Source organism: Carassius auratus, chromosome 42 (assembly GCF_003368295.1).
Source record: "Carassius auratus strain Wakin chromosome 42, ASM336829v1, whole genome shotgun sequence".
Taxonomy (NCBI): Eukaryota; Metazoa; Chordata; class Actinopteri; order Cypriniformes; family Cyprinidae; genus Carassius; species Carassius auratus.
In genome coordinates, this window is record NC_039284.1 from 12,754,907 (window position 1) to 12,766,529 (window position 11,623).

At 37.9% G+C, this 11,623-nt stretch overlaps 2 long non-coding RNA genes across 2 annotated transcripts; both read left to right on the forward strand.

The window, feature by feature from the left end:
• Positions 1-2,402: 2,402 nt before the first annotated feature.
• On the forward strand, positions 2,403-6,610 carry LOC113060694 (uncharacterized). The gene is made up of 3 exons (XR_003278281.1): positions 2,403-2,490; positions 4,708-5,426; positions 5,955-6,610. It is a non-coding gene; the product is annotated as an uncharacterized LOC113060694 (long non-coding RNA).
• A 498-nt stretch (positions 6,611-7,108) lies between these two features.
• LOC113060693 (uncharacterized) lies at positions 7,109-9,259 on the forward strand. The gene is made up of 4 exons (XR_003278280.1): positions 7,109-7,502; positions 7,591-7,736; positions 7,832-8,029; positions 8,782-9,259. It is a non-coding gene; the product is annotated as an uncharacterized LOC113060693 (long non-coding RNA).
• The last annotated feature ends 2,364 nt before the right edge of the window (positions 9,260-11,623 follow it).

An 11,623-nucleotide genomic window follows, 5' to 3' on the forward strand; every position in this document is an offset into this window, starting at 1 on the left:
CTTTGAGAAAATATTGTGGTAGAATGATTATTGTAGACCTTACAGACATAAATTAATAGTTCACCAAACAATTTAATACAATTCTATCATTTACTCACCCTCATGTCCTTCCAAACCTGTAGGACTTTATTTTATATGTGGGACACGAAATGTGAATAAGGACAGGGACTGTGAAGGACCCAAAAAGCACCATAAAAATATAATAAAAGTGGATTCATGCACAGTATTTCAAGCCCTCTAAAGTCATATATTATATTATATTATATTATATTATATTATATTATATTATATTATATTATATTATATTATATTATATTATATTATATTATATTATATTATATTATATTATATTTTTTCTATGAGAGACATTAAACCGTTAAACTAACACAGCTACATTACAAATTTTAGGATCATAATTTTTTTGTTGTTGAAAAATTAGAAGCTTCTTATGTTCACTAAGGCTGCATTTATGTGACTAAAATACAGATTTATATATATATATATATATACTGTGAAATATTGTTACAATAAAATTTCTATTTTAATGTTAAAGATAGGGGTGTAACGATATTCAGACCAAACCAAAAAAAAAAAACAATGTTTTGATTGTCCGTTCAGAAACAAGTATCTCAGAGAGTTGTGTAATAATTGGATGCAACAAAAATTTCTTCATTGACTCTCCAGGATAAAACCATATAATTCAACTCTATAAATTATATTGGTTACGAAAGTTTATTCAATTCAAGTTTATTTGTATTATATTTTTATGGTACAAATCATTGCAAAGCAACTTTACATTAAAAAAAAAAGTTTCTATAATATTTTGCAGTAGCTTATCAGAGGTGATTGTCAGTTTATGTGCATATGTCAGAAATTTTCGGAAAAAATTAATTAAAGACTTATCCAAACAGACGATGAATTCTATTAACAGCAATTATTATATGATGCACTCACACTTGTAGCTAAATTTGGTAGTTCTATATGTTGTTTCAGGGTATGTTGTTTCACTTTTTTATCTTTAGCAGGACATTTCAATAGAAACGTGGTTTATAACGCTATCTGTATCTTGTACTCAGCACTTGTACTCTCATTCACATGATCAGACCAACTCTCACTGTTACCATGGAGACGAGGCTGAGCTGCATGAGACAAAGACCTGGAAAACTGATGCGTGATTTTCTCTCTCACACATGCACGCACACACACACACTTGTTTTTGTGAAAAGTGGGTTCATCCCATAAGCATAATGGTTTTTATACTGTACAAACTGTATATTCTATGGCCCTACACCAACCCTACCCCTAAACCTAACCCTCACAGGAAACTTTGTGCATTTTGTGCATACTTTCTCAAAAAAAAACTCATTCTGTATGATTTATAAGCATTTTGAAAAGTGGGGACATGGGTTATATCCTCATAAGTCATCCTCTCCTTGTAATACCTGTATCATACCCATGTCATTATACAGAGTTGTGTCCTGATACGTCACAAAAACAAGAGCACACACACACACACACACACCTCTTAAACAGTTGCAGTTTTTGTCCTTGCACTGAATGATTAATTGAATATTTGTAAGGATACCCTGTAAGGACACCCTTGAATGTCTCTTGTAAGATCAGAGAAAATCACATCGGTTGATGAGACAGGGTTTTATTGTGTGTGTGTGTGTGTGTGTTTGTGTGTGATCAGTGTCATGTCTGCGACCACTGCCGTTTGAGGATTCATTCAAGCTATTTTAGGACATGAAGGAATTATTATAATAATTTTTTTTACAGTAGTTCACTTATAAAGGACAATTTCTGTTAACATTTTCATACCCTCATCCCAAACTTGTATGACTCTCTTTCTTCAGTTGAGCACAAAAGGAGATGTTTTGAAGAATGTCCATGCTCCTCTTTTCCATACAAATGGAAGCCTAAAATGATTGTGGGCTGTCAAGGTCCAAAAAAACACCATACTGGCACCATGAAAGTAATCCCCATGACTTGTGCGTGGTCATTCGATAGCTTTATCTGGACTGTAATTCTTCTGTCATTTCTCAAAGGTCTCATAGAAAAGCCTGCGGTTGATGATAGAATTTTTATTTTTGAGGGAACTGTACTTTCATTTCATGACAACTTTAAAGAAAACAACATATTTTCTTTAGTACTGACGTACATCCGAGTAAATTTGATCAATAACATTATGATCTATAACGGATGAATTTCCATTTCGTGGTGACTTTAAATCCACTCTAACCTACTTTGTGGTCAAGTATCACATATGTCTCAGCCTGTCATTATTATCCTTATTAACTCATACACATACAACTTTCTAATCTCCCCAGCCATTGACGAATTTTGTCATTTCCAGACACTGCATTGCTTCCTGACCTCTGTCTCCATATCATTGCCTCCCAGGCCGCCGAAGAACTGCATCCTGGTGAAGATCAGGAGGAAAATATCTTTCCCAGAACCAGTTTCTCAGCTGAAGCCGACATCAGCCAGGTACATTCAATTAAAAGCACATTTCAACCCACACACTCACTCGTAATGTAAAGGTCATTTCACAACCTGGTGTCCACCCTGAGGGTATCATCCCCGGTTTCCTACTTCATTTCCATTTGCATTTTGACCCAGCTACAAATGCCCATTCTCCACGTCTTCTCCTACACAGAAATATTGGCCATCAATGGCTGAGTGCTCCAATAATGAGATTTTCTGAGCCAGAGGGTGAAGGAGAATAACGTTTTCTTTAATTAACGAAGATCAGAGAATGAATGAGAGTTTAAAATATCATTCATGGGTTGGGAAAAAATCTAATTACAATACACACGGCTAAATTGGCCTTTCAGTGAATTGATATCGTGGGGGTTTGGTGCTGTATTGCCGATATCAGTCTTTGTTCCGTTCAGGAATTCTGCTCACATCACGGCTCGCTCAAGCATACACACAGAGACATAAGCCCCTTATATTTATCGCTAACAAGAAGCACAGGACGCCAGGCGTATTGGGCATTAGGCCGATTCTGTCGCTCGGTCGTACAAGGGCAAGGCGTCAGTTAACACCAAAATAGCAAAGCAGTCATTAGGCGGGAGGTGGAGGCAGGCAAATCTGTGCTGTTCTCACAGGCTTTTATGGAAGGCACTGGGAAAAATAGTTTTTATAATGAGAATAAGGAATTATGGAGGGGGCTTGCGCTCCAAATCACATGAGCTGTTCCACAGTGCCCCCTTCTGGTCTGTAAGGGAACATCATCCACAGATGAAGCCTCTGGTTAACAGGGGTTTTGTGATGGCAGAAAAAATTATATTTGCAGCAATGAGCCAGAAGTGTTCATTTTTCTTAGATATTTGGAATTAGAATCTGACTGGTTGGATTATGTGAGGTTTTTCTCAGAGATACTTTGATAAAAAAAAAAAGTTTGGGAAAAAGCTTATGTGCATTTTTGCTTAATACTTAGGCTCTATGTCAGTGTTTTTGACTAATGAATATTGTCCAAGACCATATTCAGTTCAAGTGATATTCATTTCTGTGGTAACTTTTTTTATTTACCCAAACTAGTTATGGTAATATATTAAAATGATAAAATATAATAATAGCTAGTATTGGCAATATATTAAAATAATCAAATATAAAAATTGCTAGTGTTGGCAATATATTAAAATAATAAAAAGAAAACATTGAATATAAATAATGAAAATTGCAATAATTATAGAATGTATTATTGTGAACGAATACTGAATGTTTTCCAGTGTTCACTGTCTTTATAAGTAATGACTTTACATGATTTTTTCAGTCGTTTGTGATTGAGATTTTAATAAATAAATCGTTTTTAATCACAGTTAGCAATTTCTCAGGAGTTTCTACCTGATGAAATATTTTAGAGCTTGACATAAAAATTCCCATAACATTTCTAGATCTAGATTTTCCAAGACCATACTAACAACTACAATTGCTGACAGAGCAAATTAAAATAAATATTGTCATTTTACGTCTTGATTTGTCATCTTGAATATCTATTTTAGCTTATTTTAAAGCTGGTTTTGTCTTATTTGAAATAATTTGAAGTCATCTTGCAGCCCCCTGGTGGATAACCCCTGCTCTATGTGATTGTATAAAGGCAAGCGTCACTGATTATTAGTGCTCATACTTAAAGTTCGAGATTTGAACAAACCCGTGCACTAGCACTAAGTATTGAACATTATCTTGCACCATTTGTGCTACAGATGTGTCTTGTTAAATAAGTGTTTTTTACCTGGAGGATGACACAAAGGTTGAAAAAACCTTTCACTGAAGGAGGGACCTGAGCTACGGTATATGTAGAGACCAGAAATATCGAAAAGACTTGCAACCTGCCAGAATACCCCAGCAAGAGAGCTTTTCATGAGCAAACATTACTCCTATTTACTTCAGATTATGTCAAAATCTAGTGTCTTGTGTCTCCTGGCAGTAGTGTGACTATAAAAAGTCCTTCTGACTCTTTTTATTTTGACTCTGTAATTGTTCAAATGGCAATTAAGATTAAAGTTATGAGTCCAGAAACACAAACATTTTCCAAATACTGCAAGCAATAAAAATTCAAGCGCGCTGCATATAGTTAAGCAGTTTTTCGAGGACTGGCATGTGTTCGGCACACTTGTAGTGTTCCCAGTGATCAAATAAAGGCCACAGCTACTTAAGTCTAGACCCTGATGAACAAGCTCTCTCTCTCTTGGACTGCAGGCACGGATCATCGCCAGCTCCTAAAATGTCATTCCTCTAAGTCTCCAGTGCCTCAGCTTTGGCTCGGTCAGTTCTGATGGAACCATAAACTTCAAACGGGCTCAGCGCCCGACTGGCAGAATGCATTTCTCTCTCTTTTTCCTCTGGCGGCCGGCCACTGGAAGTGAGCTAATCGCTCCTTACACAGACCTCCCTGAGTCCTGGCCAAAGGAATCTGAACATTATCCAAACCAATGACCGAAATGTTGAAAGCTGGCTCGCGGATCCAGAGATGGAATTATACAAGACAAACATCCCCCTTTCTCTCCAGCCACCCTTTCTGTTAAGACTGTAATGACCGCTGTGAAACTGCACACAGACTAACATATGTTTGTCATTACCGCACAGTACACGGTGTGCGCTTTTATTTGCTGTCATTTGTGTTGAAAATGCAATGTCTGATCCAGTAAGCTGTCAGGGATATTTTTGCTGTAATGGATTGTCAGTAAGTCTCTCAGAAAGCCATATGTTTTAGTATATATATCATAAAACCGCTGAGACTCTGAATTCAGGAAACAAACAGAGGACTTCTAGACTCTCCTATGGAGCTCAACGGGCAGCCGTCTCCTCCAGCTGCTCGGTATCACGGCCTGGCGTTTCCTCCACAGCCTTCCCAGTGCACCCCTCTGACCGAGCACCATCCGGCAGAGAGAAACCCTGGAGAACAGGCTGGCAGATTGGTGAGACTCCACTATCTGTGCAGATGTCATCTGCCGCACAGATACAACAACAAATATCTCATGGTTTACACCAAAATATTAGGCAGCACAACTCTTTTCAACATTAATAATAATAGGAAATGTTTCAAATCATCATATTAGAATGATTTCTAAAGGAAAATGTGTGACACTGAAGACTGGAGTAATGATGCAAAAAAAAATCTGCTTTGCATCATAGGAATAAATTAGATTTGAATGAGTTTTTTTTTATTTATTTTTTATTTTACAATATTACTGTATTTAATGAAATAAATGTAGCCTTATTGAGCACTTATCTCCCATTTGAAATGTATGTTTTGTAAGTCACTTTAGATAAAGCATTGGATCTACTAATTGACTTTTTGCTTACTAATTGAATGTTCAGACCTAAATTTGGTTATATTTTTTGTTGCATCAGTCGAAGTATTGATTGGTTGGATTGCTAATATCATGTTTTCATCATCATAGCATAACATAGCATAGCATAATGTGTTTTCATCCCTCTCTTAGGTTGGAGCAACAGCTCATGGCCAGAATGATCACTGGAATATTCCCTCAGCCCGTCCAGACTGATCCGGCAGCCAGCCAATCAGAGACAGAGAATAGTGTGACATCAGGCATTGCTGAGAATGGTTTATTTCTATGTTTATAATTGTGACTTTAGGCCTCACAATGAGACTTTGTCTTATTTTAAACTCTATGAATTTGGCGTTAAACATATTTGAAAGCTCCCAGTTTAGTAGCTATGAAGTTTGTCTGTCTGCGGTTTAACCATCATACATCATCACCAATTTACAAGTGTGTCTGGTCAATGTTCAAAATCAAATAATGCATGACATAAACCAGCAAGAATGGTCGAGCTGCACCAGGTTCCAATCTATAAGCTCATCATTTTGATTCATAGTGTTTATGAATGAGAGCAGTGCATTTGTCAAGAGTGTCAGCACGCATCAAGATTGTATTTCCTCATTAAAACACGATTGCTTGTGCTCATCCTCTCTACTCCTCCTCCGCTCGATCCTTCCATCTCCTTCGCGTCACTTCTGCTCAGTCGGCGAGGAGGTCCTGCCTCATTAATTCTCGCTTTCATTTAATAGGAAGATCAATGATGTATCAAATTTGCAGAGGAGGCTCGCAGCAAACTGTTGTCAGCATATTCCCAGACTAACTGGACTCTTCCTCCTGTAGAGGAAATGTATATGTGTTTAAACGCAAACAAAAGGAAATGAGGCCCTGCCAAGAATGTCAGTTCTGTATATTAGTTTTTTAATACCACCGGCCCAAAATGCTTACGGGTGCGAGAATTCAAGAGTAGGTTGGATGAGAGGTAAAGCGGATCTCAAATTGGTTATTTAAAATTACTTTGCTGGCAAACTCAACTTGCCAGAAGAGCATCATGGGAAAACTTCTGAATGTTGTGGGAATGCCAGATGTGCAGGTATTAAGTGCATGCGTTGTTATTTTTTGGATGCACATTAAAGGTTGAGCTCTTTAAATGGATGTGAATTTTGATATTAAACAATATCAATGACCTTGTTTAAAGTGGTGATAGGTCAGACCTGTGGCCTAGCGGTTTTAGATCCAGGTTTGAATCCAGGGATGTGTCCTTTTGCTCAAATTGCTCAAAACACATTGCATTTCTTTGTCAGTAAAACTGTGGTAAAAAATAATTATTTAGTAAGCATTTATCAGGGCCATAAAGTTATGTGATAAAAAAAAATCATGCTAGCTCCATAATCATTCATTAGCCCTGTCAGAGGACAAGAAGTGAAAAAAAAAACCTTTAGCTGTACGCTTTTATGTACTTTTTACTGTAATCTTGTTAACAAAAGATGGCAAACCATGTCCCTCATACACCAGCTGATTCTCTCTCTGTGTGTTTGTGTGGGAGTGGAGGCCGCAGGGTTTAGTGGGCTTCAGGTGTGTGTGGACACAGGGGTACCAGTGGACTCTGAGCTCATAAGACAGTGGGTAAATGAAGTGCTGGCTGAAACCGCTGCAGTAATGCTGGGACAGAGAGAGATGCAGATAGCGCCCGATGCCCCTGTCTAAACACAGGTGCTAGCATCTAAACACTCTCATTCATCCATGATGATGATAATACTTTTACTACTCTAAATGTGGTAATATTGTGCTAATATTGCAGCTGGTGTCTACAGTACCAACACCAGCATCCACTCCTGAGCCAGACTCGACAGAGCTGCTGTCAGAACCCCTGATCTTTTCAAGCGTCTTTCTTCAGCTTTTTCTTCCAATGAAAACCATCAGGGATCTGCTTTATCAAGTCTGACAGTAATTTTAATGAACATACCGAATCACTCATCATCTATCTGTAAAAGTGTTTACAGACATCACTCAGCGCTTCAACCATCCTGCATTTGTTTCAGGTCCAGATAGGTTTCCTGTGGGCACACCGGCTACCAGACCAATCCCACCCACACCACGATGGCCACACCCTCACCTCCTCCAGCCAATCAGAGCCCAGATTCAGCCAGCCTGCAGAACCACCCGTGGGGAGGACCAGAGCTCCCCCTGGAGGAGGAAGAACCGCACAGCGAGAGGCAGAAACAGCCTTCAGCATCAGTGTACGTCTAAATATTGTTGTTTCATTCTGCTTTATTCTTGCATTAAAAATATTAAAGCAAGGTAAATAACACATGCACTATTCATTTTATTTGTGTAGAGAAGCAAGGGGCGGTATTAAAAGCTATCATTCAAGCATTGGTAGAATTATGTTTGAGCTGTCAGTAGAGAAAGTGTTTATTTTTTTTACTTACTTTCTGTTAGTAGTAGAAAATAGGTAGTATTTGTGTCTCTAAATATAGAGTAGTTCTAGTAATGACGTTTGTGAGGATGTGATATATAGGCCCACAGTGCCACCTGCTGTTAACAACAGTAAATACATGATGTCAACTTTTTATATAATTCAAATATGTAAACAGGACCTTCACATTACCTTATTTTATAAAAAAAAAAAAAAAAAAATCTTACATAGCTCATGTCTGATATGTCAAATTTTATTTGGACCATTTTCTGTAGTAGGTGGACATTAACATTAAAATTATTTTTGTGCCTTACATTACTGACATATTTTGATTAGTAGGAAGCAGTTGTGATTTAGTATTTCATGACTGTTTTCTATCCTCTCTCTGAATCTAAGAAGTAAAAGCTGTTGCTGCTACTTCACCTTTAAGACTTTTACATGTAAATGACTGTTTTCTTTTTACATGGTCAATGGTTAGTAATGTTTTGCTTCTGTGTCAGTGTAGACATGGAGGAACATGTGCCTTTGCTAAGCGTTTCACTCACTAACGCTCTCCTTTTCTCACACACGCAGTGTGACGTCAGTAGCCCAAGAGAGTGATGAGGAAGAATCAGTCATCCATTCATTTCCACCTCTCCCCTCCAAACCCAAGACTTCCTCACCTCCTCTTCCTCCTGTGAGCCAGGAACCTCCTCCTTCTGCCCCCCTCGAATCCTTCTCTTCCTCGCACTACACAGAAGAGAGTTAGTCTAGTTCTATAGTGAGACAGTCACGGAGACACAGATGCCAGCCAGTCACACATCTCAGGGAGAGCTGCGGCTCACTAACAGCCAGATGGAGGCAGTCAGAGGTACACGATCGGTCCAACACACACTCACACAGCCAGACTGATCCAAAACCACACTGGGCTGCAGAAGCAGCTGCCCTCTAAGGACAAAATGGATGAGGAAGGAGTCCTTCTGTCTAATGTGATGACCAGCCTGAACAGTTCCCTGCATGGAGTCCAAGATATGGTAATTTATTAAGCGAAAAGTGGAATGAAATAATAAGACTGTCGTGGTTAAACATGAACTGACAGTTTCAGCTTGGGGTTTGAGATTTCAGCCAGAGTTTAGAGGTCCAATCCCAATGAGAACTGGGGAGACAGCTGATATAACAATCATCTGTGATGATTAGGATCGCGAAAACTGCTAAATCTGATCAGTATTTCCATTTCATTTTGGATTGTGGAAGTGTAGAAAAAACCTCATACAGTGATTATAATTGTTAAACAACACATTGTACATCACAAATATTTTCTTTTTAAACATGAAGAAAAAACAAAGTAATTGCTGTCAATGTTTTATAAAATTATTGTAATTATTGTTCTTTTTAATTATTATAGCAACAAGTGTATATAAATTTTCTCTCAGCTTCCTGCAAACACTAGTTTACGTCTTATGGACAGATTGCTATTTCTGCTCTTATCCAGTAGGTGGTGCTAGAGGCTGTTTAAAAAAGGACAGATGATCACGTGATAATTGATCTCTCTTTCTCAGAGATGATGGGAGGAGGAGAGCTGTGGAGAGGTCAGTGAGGGTCAGAGATTGTGCTGACTGGAAACTCACTCATGGATCAGCAGAGATACACACAGCTCAGGACCGCTGAGATCTCACCACACACTCATCAAAACATCACTCAGGCAATCAACATGCATGGACTGCACTTTTACAATAGTCAACTTGACTCAGAATTTATAGCCTTTTTTACGTCACTTGCCTTAAGCAATAACAGTTAAGCCAGTGTGATATGTTAAAGGTTTCTACGTATTACAAACACATACACGTCATTTCACTGTTTTATATTGTTTTTCCTGTCGCCATCAATCTCTCTTTTTGCCCATCAACTCCTGCAGCCATTTGGGTGGCCACGTCCTCTTCCTGTATGGCTTTGGCAGTGTAACTGGCCCTCTGTGGGTCATATCTAATGGGGCATGTCTCACATTACCGGTGATATTTGGACACAGGGAATGAAGTTGTTTTTGCTTCAGATTCTGTGTGTGAAAGAGCGAGCTGAGGCTGACACAGGGGAAGGCAGGCGCTCTGGATACTTCATCAGGGAATCACTCTGAGCGTCCTCTTACACAGCCTGTGAACAGCGTCCAAACACAACCGCAAAGACGCTGCGCTCGCCCCACTAATTCCCTTCGCAATGTGCATCCTTCTGCTGAAGTTACAAATGAATCTAAAGTAGAGATCGACTAATAATGGTTTTTATTTAATGCTGGAAACATTATTATTGATGGAATTTTATGGTTATTTATTAGTTATTTACTTGGTATTATATTGAAAAGCAAAATAAATAAATAAAATGATTACTACGTATCAGTTCGGCATTAATAATAGTAGTTATAATAATAATAATTGTTATTATTCTTAATATTATTAGGGAATATCAAATCATTCACAGTTATTATTATATTTAGTTAAGCAGAAGATAGCACATCAAGAAGGGGGTTATAATCTTATAATTATCATCATCATCACATTATAAATTAAATATGTATAATCTCTAATATTTATTGCATTATATTTATGGTTACGATTTGCAACCTAAAGACTCATAAATGTATTTTTAATATTTATTTTGGGCTGTGTCTAACTATCTCTTGCTCTAACTGCAGTACATTTCACAAAGGTTTATGGGGGGATTCTAGCGAAGAGTAAAATCTTTGTTGAGCTTATTTTGGAGTAAATATTAGTTTCATATCATGTTCAGACTTGAAACGCTGAATTTTAGTTTATGAATAAAACCTGTGTTGGGCTTATTTGGAGTCAATATTAGTTTTGTATCGTGTTTCAAAAGTGAAATGTCACAGTTTGGTCTGTCCAAAACCACACTGATTTTTTTTTTTTTTTTTGTAAGTCAGTAAATGTTATTAAGCAGAGATGTTTTGGAAAACACCAATCTGCATTTGAAATGTTTGCAGTTAGATGTTAAGTGTACTCAGAGCTTCTGTCCAAAAGTGTGTTTGACGGTACATGTAAATTATGAGTCCCAGGCAACAGAACGCCTGTGTTGAATCCAAACCTCTTCCTGTGTTGGCCTAAACCAATATTTACTCTAAGCCAAGATTACTCTGCTCACAGTAAAAAGAGCGCAAGTACTGCTTAGAGACTAGTGTTGCCAAAGAAAAAACACACACCCCAGCAGCACGGACAAGAGTTCATCCTTGACGAAGCAAGAAGTGAATGCTATTTAGCTTCCTTCTCAACTGCAATACAGTCCATATAACAGGGAAAAAATCTAAGCTGCTCGAAGCATCACGTTCAACCTGCCGAGACCATTGTTGAATGTGTTAACATGTTACTGCTATCAAACTGCATCTATACTTCACAGAGAAAGTCATTGCTTGTCATTGCTTGTCAAAGATTAC